This window comes from Bufo gargarizans, chromosome 10, assembly GCF_014858855.1.
Source record: "Bufo gargarizans isolate SCDJY-AF-19 chromosome 10, ASM1485885v1, whole genome shotgun sequence".
NCBI lineage: Eukaryota > Metazoa > Chordata > Amphibia > Anura > Bufonidae > Bufo > Bufo gargarizans.
The window spans coordinates 67,980,248-67,997,013 of NC_058089.1; the positions used below are offsets into that span (position 1 = coordinate 67,980,248).

Consider the following 16,766-nt stretch of genomic DNA (forward strand, 5'->3'; position numbering starts at 1 on the left):
CACTCCTACAGGTCTCTTCTGAAATCCGGAAGGACCTGACTGAATATTTTGTGACTAACGTGGCACCAGAGAGTGATCCCCTTACTATTTGGGAAGCCCATAAATGCTTTATTCGGGGCTCCTTTATAAAACTAGGTTCCCAGTTGAAAAAAGAGAGAGCAGTAAAGATAACTTCCCTTCTGTTGCGCATTCACGCATTAGAACAGCAACACAAACAGACCCTGGACTCGCAGCATTGAGCAGAGCTCACCCAGCTCCGAGATCAGGTTCGTTCACTTTGCCTCTCAAAAGCAAAGGCGACCTTAACCAAATTCCGTAGACACTACTATGAACATGGGAATAAACCAAGCAGAACCCTTGCCCGGGCTTTACGGAAAACTAGGCTATGCTCTTATGTTCCACACTTGTCTACCCTCTCCGGTTCAAAGGTCTCCCTTTCGCGGGAAATAACAGAAGCGTTCAGATCCTACTATCACACACTATATAACTTAGGGGACTCCCATCAGTCCAATGCCCATGGATCGATGCCCTCAATGAGGTCTCATCTCGAGTCCGCTGGCCTTCCATTTCTCCCTCCAGAGGTGGTCTCACTATTGGAGACGCCCATATCACTATCTGAGTTACAGGCTGCTATTAAAGATTCTCAAGCTGGGAAGGCTCCTGGTCCAGATGGACTCACGCTACCCTACTATAAACAATTTGGGGACATTTTTATTTACTCATTTTTTAGCTGCCTTTAACTCATTTGATATGTCCCGTACTCTCCCCAATGATACCCTTAGAGCGCACATTACGGTCGTCCCCAAGGAAGGGAAGGACCTTTCACAATGCCAAAGTTACCGTCCCATCTCGCTGATTAATGTGGATCTAAAATTGTTCTCTAAAATACTTGCTACACGCCTCCTCCCTCATCTCCAAAAATTAATCCATTTAGACCAAATTGGGTTCTTACCCCTGAGAGAAGCTCGAGATAACACGACAAGGGCAATAAATATGATTTACCAAGCTGTATCCTCTAAGATCCCGACATTACTCCTATCAACTGATGCCAAAAAGGCATTTGACAGGGTCAATTGGAAATTCATGTTTGAGACCCTACGTTACATAGGACTGGGTGGGAAGATGATGTCTAGGATTACCAATCTCTACTCCAATCCCACTGCGGTTGTCAAAGTGAATGGCCAATTTTCCTCACCCCTATCCATCCGCAATGGAACGAGACAGGGTTGTCCCCTATCCCCTCTAATATTTGTGATCTGTCTGGAACCGCTTCTGTGTCGCATAAGGGGGAACCCCGATATCACCGGGTTACAGATACATGGGACCTCACACAAAGTCGCAGCCTACGCTGATGACCTCCTATTTTTCCTTACCAACCCAAGGGTTACCCTCCCTAACCTGCTGAGGGAACTTAAAGTATATGCCCACCTCTCAAACTTTAAAATTAATTATCAGAAATCTGAGGCCTTAAACATTACTCTCCCGTCTACCACGGTCACGTCCATTTCAGACAACTTCCCCTTTAAATGGGCGCGCTCGTCTTTAAAGTACCTTGGTATATTCCTGACCCCTACACTCTCTGACCTGTATCAGGTTAACTACCCGCCTCTTCTTCGGGCCATAAAAGCGGACTTAGACAGGTGGCATAAGAGAACGTTTTCATGGTTTGGTAGGATTTCTATTTTTTAAATGAACGTATTACCAAAAAAAAAAAAAACAGGAGTGGATCCAAAACAGAGATGACACGTGAATGGAATCTTTGCATGTCTTCTGTGTTTTGTACCCACTCCTGCTTTTAGCTACCAAATCATAAGCCAATTCTGATGCAAAAAAAGGGACTATGTCATAAAGGCCCTACAGATGCTACATACTGTAGAAAGGATGCGTTGTACGTCTCATTTTTCCTTCCTTCTGACATATCAGAAGAAGGGTCAAATAAATGATGTCAACCAGGCTAAAATGCAAAATAGTGGCCCAGTCATGGAGTGTTGAGGTGGCAGCAGCATGAGGAAACCACAGAGTGGCCCAGCGACATAATGTGTCATGCCCCACTCTGACGCTGTACGGAGGTCGGCCAGGATTGCAGCACAAGTTTAGTGGTTGCTTTGGAGCCGTGCTGGATTCGCCTCTCATCAGGTGCACAGGGTGGGGTCATTAGTTTAAATAGCACACCGCCCAGTGCCCTGAGCGGATTATACTGTTCATTCTGTCTTGGAAGCTTGGAGAGAAGGTTGGCTGTCTGTTCCTGCTCTCTGAGATAAGTGTCATTGTTAGTTTGGTTGTTTGTGTCTTCTTGTCCATCCAGGTTCTGTGCGAGCAGACTGCTCCTATCTTCCCACTTCAACATCTTAGGGAATTCAGGGTTTTTGCTAGCCCAGGCTGGAGGACACTAGCACACCTACCTTTAAGGTGTACGTCCGCAGTGACATTATAATCCGCCCCACTGTGACGGCCATTGCTCAGCGCTTTTGCGATGGCGTCAATTGATGCACTGGTTGACCGCATGCAGGGTTTATCCCTAGAGGTTGCGGATCTGCGTAGTTCGGTCACAGTGTCAGAAGGTGCTGGCAACAGGTACTGGTCAAATTGTTGGGGAGCCTAAAGTCGCTCTTCCTGAGAAATTTGCAGGGGGTACTGATGATTTTTTCCGCTTCAAAGAGTCATGTAAATTGTACTTTAGATTGTGCCCATTTTCTTCAGGTAATGAAGATCAGAGGGTGGGTATCATCATGTCTTTGCTTAAAGGGGACGCGCAATCCTGGGCTTTTTCTCTTCCGCCCGGTTCTCTGGCCCTCCGGTCGGTGGAGGAATTCTTTAAAGCCCTGGGATTGATTTACGATGACCCAGATCGAGTTTCGATGGCAGAATCAAAATTACGTAACTTACTACAGGGTAAACATACTGCTGAGGTTTACTGCACAGAGTTTAGGAGGTGGGCTACTGAGTCGAGGTGGAACGACCCCGCGTTACGTAGTCAGTTTTGTCAGGGGTTATCTGAAAGGTTGAAAGATGCCCTGGCTTTTCATGAATACCCAGATACTTTGGAGAGTGCTATGTCTTTGTCTATACGTTTGGATAGACGTATCAGAGAGAGGTGTAAGGGTCCCTCTGTGGAGGGGATTCCTCCCGCGTGCGGTTTTGTTTCACCAGCTGCCCAGGGTGATATTTCTTGTTACTCTGGGGTAGGGGAGGAACCCATGCAGTTAGGTCAGATTTCCGGCCATTCTGATCGTAGAGACTTTCGAAAAGTGCACAATCTATGTTTCTATTGTGGGAAGAAGGGTCATTTTATTTTTTTCTTGTCCTTATGTTAAACCACAGGTGGAAGAGAAAAAATCCCCTCACACTTGGTTGTATGAATGGTGTGGTGGAGCAGACAGGTATGCAAGCTCCCTGCAGTTCCCATTTTCTCCTTTCAGCTATGGTGGCGCTAGAGTCTAGAAATGTGTTTGTTGATGTTTTCCTTGATTGTGGTGCTGGGGTAAATTTAATTGACTTTCTTTCTCTTCAGGACCTAGGACTAAGTACTTGCATGTTAGAGAACGAGATTCCTGTTTTTGCAATTGATTCTTCCCCTCTTTCTCAAAGGATCCTTACTCACATTGTTCATGGTATTCATTTAAGGGTGGGTGATTCACATACTGAGATTATTTCTTGTTTTTTTATGAAGGATTTGTCAGCTCCAATAGTATTGGGGTTGCCATGGTTGTCTAGACATAACCCTATTATAGACTGGCAAGCAAGACAAATCATTGGTTGGAGCAAGTTTTGTTCAGATAATTGTCTTGTCACATCTATTGCTGAAGTGTCCATTACGGCCTTGCCTCAGTATCTCTTGGATTTTTCGGATGTCTTTTCGGAGGGTGGGGCTCAGGAATTGCCCCCTCATCGAGACTATGATTGTCCAGTGAATCTCATTCCGGGGGCTAAGTTGCCTAAGTCTCGGCTTTACAACCTCTCTCAACCTGAGAGAGAGGTCATGCGAAAGTATGTCGCCGAGAGTTTGGCAAAGGGTCATATCAGACCATCTAAGTCTCCAGTGGCAGTAGGTTTGTTCTTCGTGAAGAAGAAAGATGGATCACTGAGACCGTGTTTGGACTTCCGGGAGTTGAACCGTATTACAGTCCGGGATCCATATCCCCTGCCTTTGATCTCTGATCTTTTTGATCAGATTGTTGGAGCCAAGGTTTTCTCCAAGTTGGATTTGAGAGGAGCATACAATCTGATCAGGATCAAGGAGGAGGATGAGTGGAAAACAGCCTTCAATACGCACGAGGGTCATTTTGAGAACCTGGTAATGCCTTTTGGGTTGACTAATGCACCAGCGGTATTTCAGCGATTCGTCAATGATATTTTTCATCACTTGGTGGGGAGGTTCGTAGTAGTTTACCTAGATGACATCTTAATTTATTCTCCTGATCTGGAGACCCATCAGGATCATGTGAGACAGGTTTTGACGATCCTTCAGGAGAATAAGTTATATGCTAAACTGGAGAAATGTTTGTTTGCGGTGCAAGAGCTTCCGTTCTTGGGATACATGCTTTCTGATTTCGTATGGACCCCGCAAAGGTCCGGGCGGTTCTGTAGTGGGACCGACCGGAGAATCAGAAAGCTTTGATGCGGTTCTTGGGGTTTACAAATTATTATAGAAAATGTATTTTGAATTATTCCACCCTAGTCAAACCCCTTACTGATATGACCAAGAAAGGCGCTGATGTCTCTGTCTGGTCGGATGAGGCATTGCAGGCCTTTTCGGCTATTAAGGAGCGTTTTGCGTCTGCTCCCATTCTGGTGCAGCCGGATGTGTCTCAGCCATTCGTGGTGGAGGTTGATGCATCAGAGGTGGGGTCCTTCTCCTGGCAAGTGGGTCCTGTGTGCCTTTTTCTCCAGGAAGCTCTCGGTCGCCGAGAGGAATTATGATGTTGGAGATAGGGAGTTGTTGGCTATCAAGTTGGCCTTTTGAGGAATGGCGTCACTGGTTAGAGGGGGCGTCTCACCCCGTTACGGTGTATACAGACCATAAGAATTTGGCCTACCTGCAATCTGCCAAGCATCTGAACCCTAGACAGGCCAGATGGTCATTGTTTTTTACCAGGTTCAATTTCGTTGTTACCTTTCGCCCAGAGGTCAAAAACGTCAAGGCAGATGCCTTGTCTCGCAGCTTCCCTGGGGGAGGTGATTCAGAGGATCCGGCGCTGATTTTGGCGGATGGGGTGGTGGTCTCTGCTCTGTACCCTGAATTGGAGATGGAGGTATTGGGAGCTCAGGAGGGGGCTCCTGGTTCGTGTCCCCCAGGGAGGTTGTTTGTTCCTGAGGGCCTGCGATACAAGATGTTCAAGGAACATCACGATACTGTTCTCGCTGGACATCCTGGTGGTAAGTCCACCTGTGATCTGGTGTCCCGGAGGTTCTGGTGGCCAGGGTTACGTAAGAGTATTGAGAATTACGTGACAGCTTGTGAAACCTGCGCTCGGTCAAAGGTTGTTCATACTCGACCGCCTGGTTCACTTCTTCCATTGTCTATTCCATCTCGTCCTTGGAGATATTTGTCCATGGACTTTATTACGGACCTGCCGAGTTCCTCCGGGAGAACATTGATTTTGGTGTTAGTCGACCGTTTCAGTAAAATGGCTCACTTTATACCACTAACGAGTCTGCCTAACGCTAAGACTCTTGCGCAAATCTTTGTGGATAATATTGTGAAATTGCACGGTATTCCTTCGGATGTGGTCTCTGATAGGGGCACGCAGTTTGTCTCCAGGTTTTGGAGGGCGTTCTGCTCTCGGCTTGGCATTCAACTTTCTTTCTCGTCGGCTTTTCATCCACAGTCGAATGGTCAGACGGAGCGTACCAATCAGAACCTGGAGACCTATTTGAGCTGCTTTGTGGCTGAGAATCAGGAGGACTGGTCCTCATTCTTGTCCTTAGCAGAATTCGCATTGAATAACCGTAGGCAGGAGTCCACGGGTAAGTCGCCATTTTTTGGCGCATAAGGTTTCCATCCTCAGTTTAGTACCTTTTCTGGTTCTGGTTCCTCCGGGATGCCAGAGGAGGAGAGATTCTCTTCCGCCTTGTCCTCTATCTGGCAGAGGATTCAAGGGAATTTGGAGAAGATGGGTGAGAGGTATAAACGAATGGCTGACAGGAGATGTGTGACTGGTCCGGACCTGTGTGTGGGTGATCTGGTGTGGTTGTCCACTAAGAATATCAAGTTGAGAGTGCCATCTTGGAAACTGGGTCCAAGATTTGTTGGTCCGTATAAGATTTCTGCGGTGATCAATCCGGTGGCGTTCCGGCTGGATCTTCCGCAGACTTGGAGGATCCATGATGTCTTTTTACAGGTCTTTGCAAAAAAAAAAAGTTAAACCGGTGGTACCATCGCCATTGCCTCCTCCTCCTGTTCTAGTCGAGGGAAACTTGGAGTTCGAGATCTCCAGGATTCTCGACTCGAGAGTTCTTCGGGGCTCCCTCCAGTACCTGGTGCACTGGAAGGGATACGGTCCTGAGGAGAGGATGTGGGTTCCGGCATCAGATGTCAACGCCAGGCGACTGGTGAGGGCCTTTCATAGGTCCCATCCGGATAAAGTTGGTGCAGGGTGTCCGGAGGTCACCCGTAGAAGGGGGGGGGTACTGTCATGCCCCATTCTGACGCTGTACGGAGGTCGGCCAGGATTGCAGCACAAGTTTAGTGGTTGCTTTGGAGCTGTTCTGGATCCGCCTCTCATAAGGTGCACTGGGTGGGGTCATTAGTTTAAATAGCACACCGCCCAGTGCCCTGAGCGGATTATACTGTTCATTCTGTCTGGGAAGCTTGAAGAGAAGGTTAGCTGTCTGTTCCTGCTCTCTGAGATAAGTGTCATTGTTAGTTTGGTTGTTTGTGTCTTCTTGTCCATCCAGGTTCTGTGCGAGCAGACTGCTCCTATCTTCCCACTTCACCATCTTAGGGAATTCAGGGTTTTTGCTAGCCCAGGCTGGAGGACACTAGCACACCTATCTTTAAGGTCTGCTGTGGGCTGAGCAGTGCAGGGAAAGAGGTCAGGGATTAGCTAGGAGGTGACCCTTCCCCTGTCTCTCGTCCAGAGCCTGGTTGGTGTGTTATCTTTGGTACTAGTGTACGTCCGCCGTGACATAGTGGTGAGCTGGCAGCAGCATGAGGAGACCAGAAAGTAATGATGTGGCAGCAGGATGAGGAGACCACAGAGTGGCCCAGTGACATAGTGGTGAGGTGGCAGCAGCATGACGAGACCACAGAGTGACCCAGTGACATAGTGAGGAGCCGGAAGCAGCATGAAGAGACCACAGAGTGGTGAAATGGCAGCAGCATGAGGAGACCACAGAGTGGCCCAGTGACAGATTAAGGAGGTGTGGGGCAATACCAGTACCAGCGGAATATGGTAGCTGGCAGTAGGAACACCTGGCAGGTGTGGCATCAGGCAGGTGGCAGCATCAGAATAGTAGCTGAAGAAGGTAGCCAGAAATAACCGTTTTGTCAAAGTGTAAGAGTGGTGTTGAGGAAGGGTTGAGACGTAAGCATATATATCCATACATGCATGGAAATACGTGCATGTATGTGTGATATATAAGCATGCACTGACTGCCATATCAAAGGATGATGTGCGCAGATGTGCCCAGCATCTGCGCACATCTGCCCCTGTGGTCCACAGGGACTCATTGTGGCCCCTGTGGAAAATATGTGCCCCCAAATAGAAGTGTATTCAATTCTCTATCAACTCTTATCAACAGTTCATCCCCCATGTTTAGAGTAAAACTTGTGCTGATAGCCTGTAGGATAACAGCTGATTAGTATCTAGTCCTCTTTTGTTCAGGCCCCAAACAATCAGACTCTCTGGCACCATTTGTCAGGGGACTTTATAACCAAAGACATCATAAACCTGTTTTCTACACCTCTGCCCCATGGCTAAACTCCATGCTCCTACTCCCAGCATTTTGGGACTAGGGACGAGGACTCTGGGGATTTGAGGAAGGCACACTATGATGTCACATGCCTGAGGAGGGGGGAGGTGGGCTGTTTCTGAGGATGATATAGGCGCTCCAAGCAAGGAACAGGGGCTCTTGGAGCGAGACTCACATGGGAACAGCACCCTGAGGGCCACATGCTGCTGGAGATGGCCTAGTAACCCTAGACGAATGAGCAAGAACGCTAAGTATCGATTAACCCCTACCGCTATCCCACCAACGATAAACCCCTACTCCCCTGATTATCCCACCAACGACCCAAACCCCTACTCCCCTGATTCCCTCCAACGATCACCCCCACTATTTGTACCTCACCCCTACCCGCTACCTACCCACAACCTGCCCATACTCAACCCTTCTCTGTACCCCTGCACTAGCATGCAGCTAGTTTAATGATTAGCGTAAAGTATAGTGAAAGTATTGTTATTATTATATAAAGGTATAAATAGGCGGAGTCATCAATAGACAGCTCCTCCTATTTATGAATATTAATTATCGATATTCGCATAATATTGGTGACTAATATTCCCCCTTTACACTGGCGAGCCAGGCCCACTGCTTAGATTTTGAAATCTGTGTTTGGTTTTGAGGTTAGAGGTCAGTTATACTGTGAATTATCAGGCAAGAGAGACGTGGTCAGTGGTTTCTGAGCGTCTAGGACCTGATAATTCGGACAGGTAATGCGACTCTTCCTTATGGTGTTTGAGGCTAGAGCTCAGTTATACTGTGAATTGTCAGGCAAGAGAGACGCGGTCAGTGATCTGAACGTCTAGGACCTGATAATTCAGACAGGTAACGCAACTCTTCCATATAGTACCAAACGCAGATCAAAATCTTTAGCAGAGACTCTATAATCTATCTGTGAGTAATATTTTGCTATTTGCTTTACACGGTCACTGCATCGCACAAATTATTGCGAGGGAGAAGAGGAAACATCACTCAAGGAGATCCATCTTTGTTGGAGCTGTGTACAAATCCAGCTGGTCGGGAAGAAGCGATCCGGGAAAAGGACTCCTTCCAAGCAGCCGCTAGGACGAAGAGGTACAGCCCCAATGAGAAGATGGACGCTCATCAAACAGTGAGTATGGACTTCCCCACACTGCAACACTTGAGCAGACACAGCACATTTAGCCGCATCCTCCCCACCACATACAAGTCAGCAGAAATGCGGTGGTCCAATTTGTTATCACAGGCTTGTAGTTATCACAAGCTTTGTGTTAACAAACGGACGGTGTTGAACAAGGCCACCAAACGGCTTCGGATGCTAGCCAAACTGGTTCATGCGTTTGAGGCTAGCATCTGTAAGCCAAAGGAAGTGGCGCTGGTGTCTCAGTCAACAGAGACAATTCCTCCGGCCGTTCACTGCCAGTGCTGTGCCAGTAATTCGGACCAGGTTTCGGCATTACGGACACAGCTGGCGGAGAATGTGCAGTCTACTGTTGACCGAGATGCGCAGGTGGCTAGGTTAGAGTCACAGTTGGTAGAGCTGCAGAGGCAGAAGGAGGAAATTGAGGGTAAGTTGACTCAGTCTTATACTGAGGTCAAGGCCTCCAAGGAGCAGACTGCCTCTACTAATGTGACAGTAGCCAAATTGAAGGCTCAGGTTGCTGTAAGCTCCCAGATAATGACTGGCATGCAACAGGTCATCACCAAGTTGGTGCCGGCCCTTTCTTTCCCCGTAAAGTCAGGGTCGGAATTTCCCAAAACTTTGCCCTATGCAGGGCAAAAAGAGGGGAGAGTAGTCTGTGACAGGCCAAATCACTAGACCAAGCCGGTCCAGACTAACAGAGATGTTTCCCTGACATTGGGGGAAAGAAAGATTGTGAAAAGTGCCTCCCTGAAGATGGAATAATTCAGGGAGCGCGGATGCAGTGTGGATGGACCTAAGCCATGCCGGGCAAACATCAAATGTTTTGCGTGTGGTGGCTTGGGTCATATAGCAAAGCACTGCAAAACACACAAGACAGAAAGCCCAATCAGGTGCTGCAGGTGTCGGAACAAAGGACACATTGCAAGGAATTGCCCTTGTGCAAGTAATTGCAATGTGTCCAGTGATGGGATTCAGGTAACAAATCGTGCAGCGGGGTCTAGTCAGTTTGGCTATAAAGGGGTTACCTCTCAGCGACAAATGACTCATCAGGCGCTGAGGGGTCAGAATGGCCAAGCTAGGCTAGGCAACATTTGACACCCCTGTACTATTTGTTACACAGTTTGTTCCCTGTGTATGTCCATGTTGTGTGTTTTTGTTATCTGTTTGTACGTTCTTCTGGATGTTGATGGTGGTAGTCCTTGTCTACGAATGTGTTCCACCATGCTAATTTATGTAGTTTGCATTTCTTGCTGTAAGTCCAGTCTGCTGTTTTTGTTTCATTCTGTGTCCCCTTGGAGTGGAACAGTGTTATACTGTGGATCGAGAACATATAGGTTTGCGAGCAGATACAAACCGGATTCCCAAAAAGTTGGGACACTAAACAAATTGTGAATAAAAACTGAATGCAATGATGTGGAGACAGTAAATGTCAATATTTTATTTGTAATAGAACGTAGATGACAGATCAAACGTTTAATCCAAGTAAATGTATCATTTTAAAGGAAAAATACGTTGATTCAAATTTTCACGGTGTCAACAAATCCCCAAAAAGTTGGAAAAGTAGCAATAAGAGGCTGGAAAAAGTAAATTTGAGCATAACGAAGAGCTGGAAGACCAATTAACACTAATTAGGTCAATTGGCAACATGATTGGGTATAAAAGGAGCTTCTCAGAGTGGCAGTGTCTCTCAGAAGCCAAGATGGGTAGAGGATCACCAATTCCCACAATGTTGCGCAGAAAGATAGTGGAGCAATATCAGAAAGGTGTTACCCAGCGAAAAATTGCAAAGACTTTTCATCTATCGTCATCAACTGTGCATAACCTCATCCGAAGATTCAGAGAATCTGGAACAATCTCTGTGCGTAAGGGTCAAGGCCGTAAAACCATACTGGATGCCCGTGATTTCCGGGCCCTTAAACGACACTGCACCACAAACAGGAATGCTACTGTAAAGGAAATTGCATAATGAGCTCAAGAATACTTCCAGAAACCATTGTCAGTGAACACAATCCACCGTGCCATCCGCCGTTGCCAGCTGAAACTCTACAGTGCAAAGAAGAAGCCATTTCTAAGCAAGATCCACAAGCTCAGGCGTTTTCACTGAGCCAGGGATCATTTAAAATGGAGTGTGGCAAAATGGAAGACTGTTTTGTGGTCAGACAAGTCACGATTCAAAGTTCTTTTTGGAAATCTGGGACGCCATGTCATCCGGACCAAAGAGGACAAGGACAACCCAAGTTGTTATCAACGCTCAGTTCAGAAGCCTGCATCTCTGATGGTATGGGGTTGCATGAGTGCGTGTGGCATGGGCAGCTTGCATGTCTGGAAAGGCACCATCAATGCAGAAAAATATATTCAGGTTCTAGAACAACATATGCTCCCATCCAGACGTCATCTCTTTTAGGGAAGACCCTGCATTTTTCAACAAGATAATGCCAGACCACATTCTGCATCAATCACAAAGTTGAATGAACCTCTCCTCTGTCTGGGTGCCGGGGCCTAAATATATGCCAATGGACTGTTCCAATGTTGGGTGACGTGAAGCCTGATTCTCTGCTATGACATGCAGACTAATTCTCTGCTGACATGAAGCCAGATTGTCTGTTACGGGACCTCTCTCCTCTGCCTGGGTGCTGGGCCTATCCACATTTGTTTGCAGGGGGTTTACCTACATGTTGCTGCCTTTTGCAGCCTTCTAGCTCTTTCCTGGGCTGTTTTACAGCCTTTTTAGTGCCGAAAAGTTCGGGTCCCCATTGACTTCAATGGGGTTTGGGACGAAGTTCGGGTCGGGTTCGGATCCCAAACCCGAACATTTCCCGGGAAGTTCGGCCGAACTTCTCGAACCCGAACATCCAGGTGTCCGCTCAACTCTAATAATAGCACCTAGGAGGCTCTCCTCTATGCCCCCTAGTTACATTAGTTTCTCGCTGACAGGAGGGGACAGGTCTTAACAAGATGTCCTGCTCTTCCACAAAACAGGCACAGACCTTTCTGTTGGAGACTAGCTTGTTCCGCTTGTGTAAGATGGGAGGACCCAACCACCATTGGCTCTTCTGCCAGCTTGGTGGCCCCTGGATGTGGCTGTGATGGTGTAAAGCGAGCCAACCATTTTACCTGCCTCTCCCAGATTCGTCTGTCAGCATTGATTGCCTGGGAGATGGCCATCTCTAATGAGATAGGAGTGGGTAAGGCTAGAAGAAGATCCCGGACTGAATTAGAAAGTCCCAGCCGGAAGCGATGGCAGAGGGCTGCATTGCCCCAGGTGGTAAAAGTTGGCCATCGCCTGAATTCCGCAGCGTGTTCTTCGGCAGGGCGGCGACCTTGCTGAATATGCTCGAGATGGTTCTCGGTAGTACAGGTACGATCTGGGTCATGGTAGATAACGGCCTTGGACTCAAAGAAAGCTCTGAATTAAACTCTCAACGTTGGGGATCTCCATGCAGCAAGGACATTATAATCCCAAATCCTCTGTCTATTATTGCCTGAAGCTATCGGCCGCAACTTGAAATATAAAAGACAGGAGTCCCTGAAGTTTAGGAATTCCTGTCTTTCTCCTGTGATGAAGACAGGCAGAGGAATCTCCGTCTCCACTTGGTGTCTTGCGATCGTGATGGGTAACATGGAAGCTCCTTGGAGCAGCTGCTGCCCCATCACATTAGACAGTTGCTCCTGGATTTGAGCTGCAGTGACTGCCGACACATTCAGGCATTGTTGGGTTAACAGATCCTAACTCAGTTAGGTGCTGCTGGATTCTTTCCATGGCAACTGTTTGTTGGGCCACTCTTCTGTAATGCAAGGCACCAATGAAACAGACCAGTGAGGATGAAATCAAAGGGATTTATTAACAAAATAAAGTCCAGGTAAACTTCACTGGGCAAATATTAGGCAAACAAAAAATGAAGGAGCCAGAAGTAGTCCCGATCCGTGCATAAGTCTCTGTGCAACTTGCCAGGTAAACGGATGGGTCACGGAAAGTCCCGGATCCTGGGTCCCACTGGAACGGACGAAGTCCTAAGCAATCTTCAGTCAGTAGCTAGCAGTACACTGCCACAGCGCACTGCCACTAGTCCGGCCAAGCTGTTCCCGAAAGCCATGCGGTCTTCCCCTCTGGTGCACATGTGAACGCATCCCTGCGTCGGTTCGCAAAGGGGTCAGAGCTGGTGTATCAATGAAAACACGTGTAACCTAACCCGCAGCTCGACGAGGACCCTTTTTAGTCACACCGGAGTGCGAGACAGGTGAGGATCTTTCATTGGAGAAATATAACTGAAAATTAATATATTTTTTCCATCATTTTCAATACTTTTTATATAGAGGGTGTGAGGAATATAGATTAATAATTACTGTCAGCCATGTCTCCACCCCCGCTATTTGCTGAAAGATAGCAGAGGTAGTGAACTCCACAGGAGAGCCCTGCTTCAAAGCCCCAGCCATATGGCAGGGAACTTCTTGCAAGCCACCTTTGTCTACAATTTCACACCCCATTCAGACAGCATGGATCCTGCTGGAAAACCTCCCTGCAGTGGGTCTAAGCCATTTCCCAGTTCAATCAAATCTAGCAGACAGCATGGAACCAGTGATTTATAAGAAATTATGAATCACCCGGCCATCACAGGTGCAAACCGGATACATAATTGTGTACCGGTGGCCACGATGAGCATGCCCATGTTCTTGTGTGGTGGTGGGAGGCCAGGGAGGGGAGATATGTATATCTCCCCAATGAAACCAAATAACAGTTATTTGCTGCCAGCCCAGCAGAGGGGGGGTGGACCCCTCCTAAAGGCCGGGAGGGGAGGGACCGGCTACCGGTTAAAAGACTTGTGCCAGCAAGCGCGCGTGTCTTTTCTCTGAAGGAGGGTCACATCGTGCCATGTGTTTAGAGGGACCTACAACCAGCTGACACCACTGCCCTCTATGTGAATACAGCAAAGGACTAATCAGAACGCAAAGGAACATTCATCTACCCGGTAACTGACTTGTGCTCTGTGTAATCCTGTGTATACCATATTGCCTGTATTTATAACCTCAGACCACTGTATATATTCTGTGTGTATAGTGTTATATCTAGTGTGACCTTAATGCGATTAAATATATAATTTAATCTTGTTCTGTCTTGTATCTCGATCACGAATCCCCACGTCCATGTTTTGGCCTAGTTATAAGCTACCGTTTCTCACCCTATATAATCCCGTTAGCAGACCGGGCTTATATCAAACAAGAAGCTGGTTGCAGATTACCTGGGCTGAGAAAGCGCTGTTTCACTGCGGCAGTAAAAAAGGCTCTCTCAGCTTGTTGCCTCTCTGTGCCCACATCAACAGGAGGTGTCTGTGTAAACTTGTACCAAGCTGACCTTACATACTCCTCCAGGAGGGCGTAACACCACATCTTGGAAACCAGGGACTATATCGTATCCCGTGAGCTCGACGTAGTTGACGTTAAGTGGGCACGAGGGGTGGTATCCCTCACAGAGGGTGTATGCAGTGACTAAAGACATCTGTCCAATACCTTCTGTGTATCAAGAGAAGATAAAAGAGAGATAGGAGGCAGCGCCTCATGTGTGGTATTGTATACTAATAGGTGCAAGAGATAGATAAAAACTCTTACCAGAAGGTGTTGTGAAAAGTCACAACACCTATATGAAGCTTGTGCTGATTTTCCCGATCAGCGTGCGGGGTGCCTGCGCTGCTGCCTAGGTTCCAGCCCCGTGCCTTGGAAGCATTCGTCGGGGAGAAGTAAGTTGCAGAAGAAGAAAGAAGATGAACCTTTGGATGGCGCTGTCAGCAGGAGTCGGAAGCGGGTAGGTATTGATAACAATACTTTATTTTCAGTCAACGCGTTTCAGGGGCGGAGAGCCCCCTTCATCAGGACAGTATACAATTGTATACTGTCCTGATGAAGGGGGCTCTCCGCCCCTGAAACGCGTTGACTGAAAATAAAAAAGTATTATCAATACCTACCCGCTTCCGACTCCTGCTGACAGCGCCATCCAAAGGTTCATCTTCTTTCTTCTTCTGCAACTTCTGTGTATCAAGGCCAGAGATTGGAGAAATATAACTGAAATCTATTTTCCTTTTTCCGTACTTATACATACTTTTTCCATATACTGTGCTTGCTGTGAGTTGTGACATAAATGCCACATCTTGTGTGTCAAGCTTGCATATAACATTTAATATGCACAAGGCGAGCAGTAAGGGACGGGGAAGTGGGCTGATGGTTCATGCAGAGGCCATGGCCGTGAAACTGTGCCTGCTGCCAGAGCACAAGAAAAACAATCATCCACAATAACTAGCTTCATGTCACAGTTTGCAGGGCGTCGCAAGACAAAACTCTTGAAGTCAGACCAGTGCAACCAGGTGGTCGGTTGGATTGCAGCAGATAATGCTTCCAGTTGGTTAAGCCCCACCCTGTCTTCCACCAAGTCCAGTCTCAGTAGTCAAGAGTCTGGTCAACAGAATCCTCTCACTGATCCTCCTTCCTCCCACCATGGAGAGTCTGGCCAAACAAGTGATCCTACACTCGGAAATTCCGAGGATCTTTTTTCATCTTTCATCGCCATTACTTGATTTGGCCCTCTAGCCAAGCACGCTTGAAGAGGGACATGAGATCTTGTGCCCTGATTCCCAACCTCTTGAGCATCCACACATATGTCACAAGAACATGACGGTGGTGAACGGCAATTAGTGTTTAATGAGGTAGATGATGAGACACAATTGTCAATCACTGAGGTTGTGGTTAGGTCAACAAATCAAGAGGATGATCAGAGTGAGGAAGTGGAAGAGGAGGTAGTGGACGACTAGGTCACTGACCCAACTTGGGAAGGTGGAAAGCCAAGCGAGGACAGCAGTACAGAGGGGGAGGGATCTGCAGCAACGCAACAGGCTGGAAGAGGCAGTGGGGTGGCAAAAGGGAGAGGGCGGGCCACACCAAACAAGCACGCAACAGTTCCACGGAGCACCCCCTTACGTAAATCTCCCTTGACAAGGGGTAGGTGTTTGCCAATATGGCCCTTTTTTTAAGGAAAGTGCGTACAACAACAAAATAGTAGTTTGCAACCTGTGCCACACTAAAATGAGCCGGGGCGTGAACACTATCACCCTCACCACCACCAGCATAATCCGCCACATGGAATCCAAGCATCGTAATAAGTGAGACGAACGCCTGGGTCCACAATCTGCAAGTCACACCACTGCCTCATCTTCCCTATGGTACATGCTGGCCAATCGCCTGTTGAAGGTGCAGGCGAGGATGCATCCTGCCCTGCATCTGGACCTTCGCAAGCACCATCAGCGACCACATACACTTCCCTGTCTCAGCGCAGTGTCCAAATGTCATGATCCAAGGTATTTGAATGCAAGTGCAAATACCCAGCCACCCACAGGCCATACCACTAAATGCGCATCTTTCAAAATTACTGGCCCTGGAAATGTTGCCATTTAGGCTTGTGGACACTGAGGTCTTCCGCAGACTGATGTCGGCAGCCATCCCGCGGTACTCTGTCCCCAGCCGCCACAATTTTTCGAGGTGTGCCATGTCCGCCTTACACCAACATGTGTCCCGAAATGTCACACGTGCCCTGAACAACGCAGTTACTGGGAAGGTCCACTTAACCACGGACACATAGACAAGTGCATTTGGACAGGGATGCTGGGTGAAAATTGCGGAGGCCGGGAGCGAGTCATACCCTGGGATGGCACAGGTG

At 47.7% G+C, this 16,766-nt stretch overlaps 1 protein-coding gene across 3 annotated transcripts in view; it reads right to left on the bottom strand.

Moving 5' to 3' along the window:
• The window catches only part of LOC122921143 (capping protein, Arp2/3 and myosin-I linker protein 3-like), a 782,130-nt gene that overhangs the window by 661,582 nt on the left and 103,782 nt on the right, over positions 1-16,766 (bottom strand). The window lies entirely within an intron of this gene.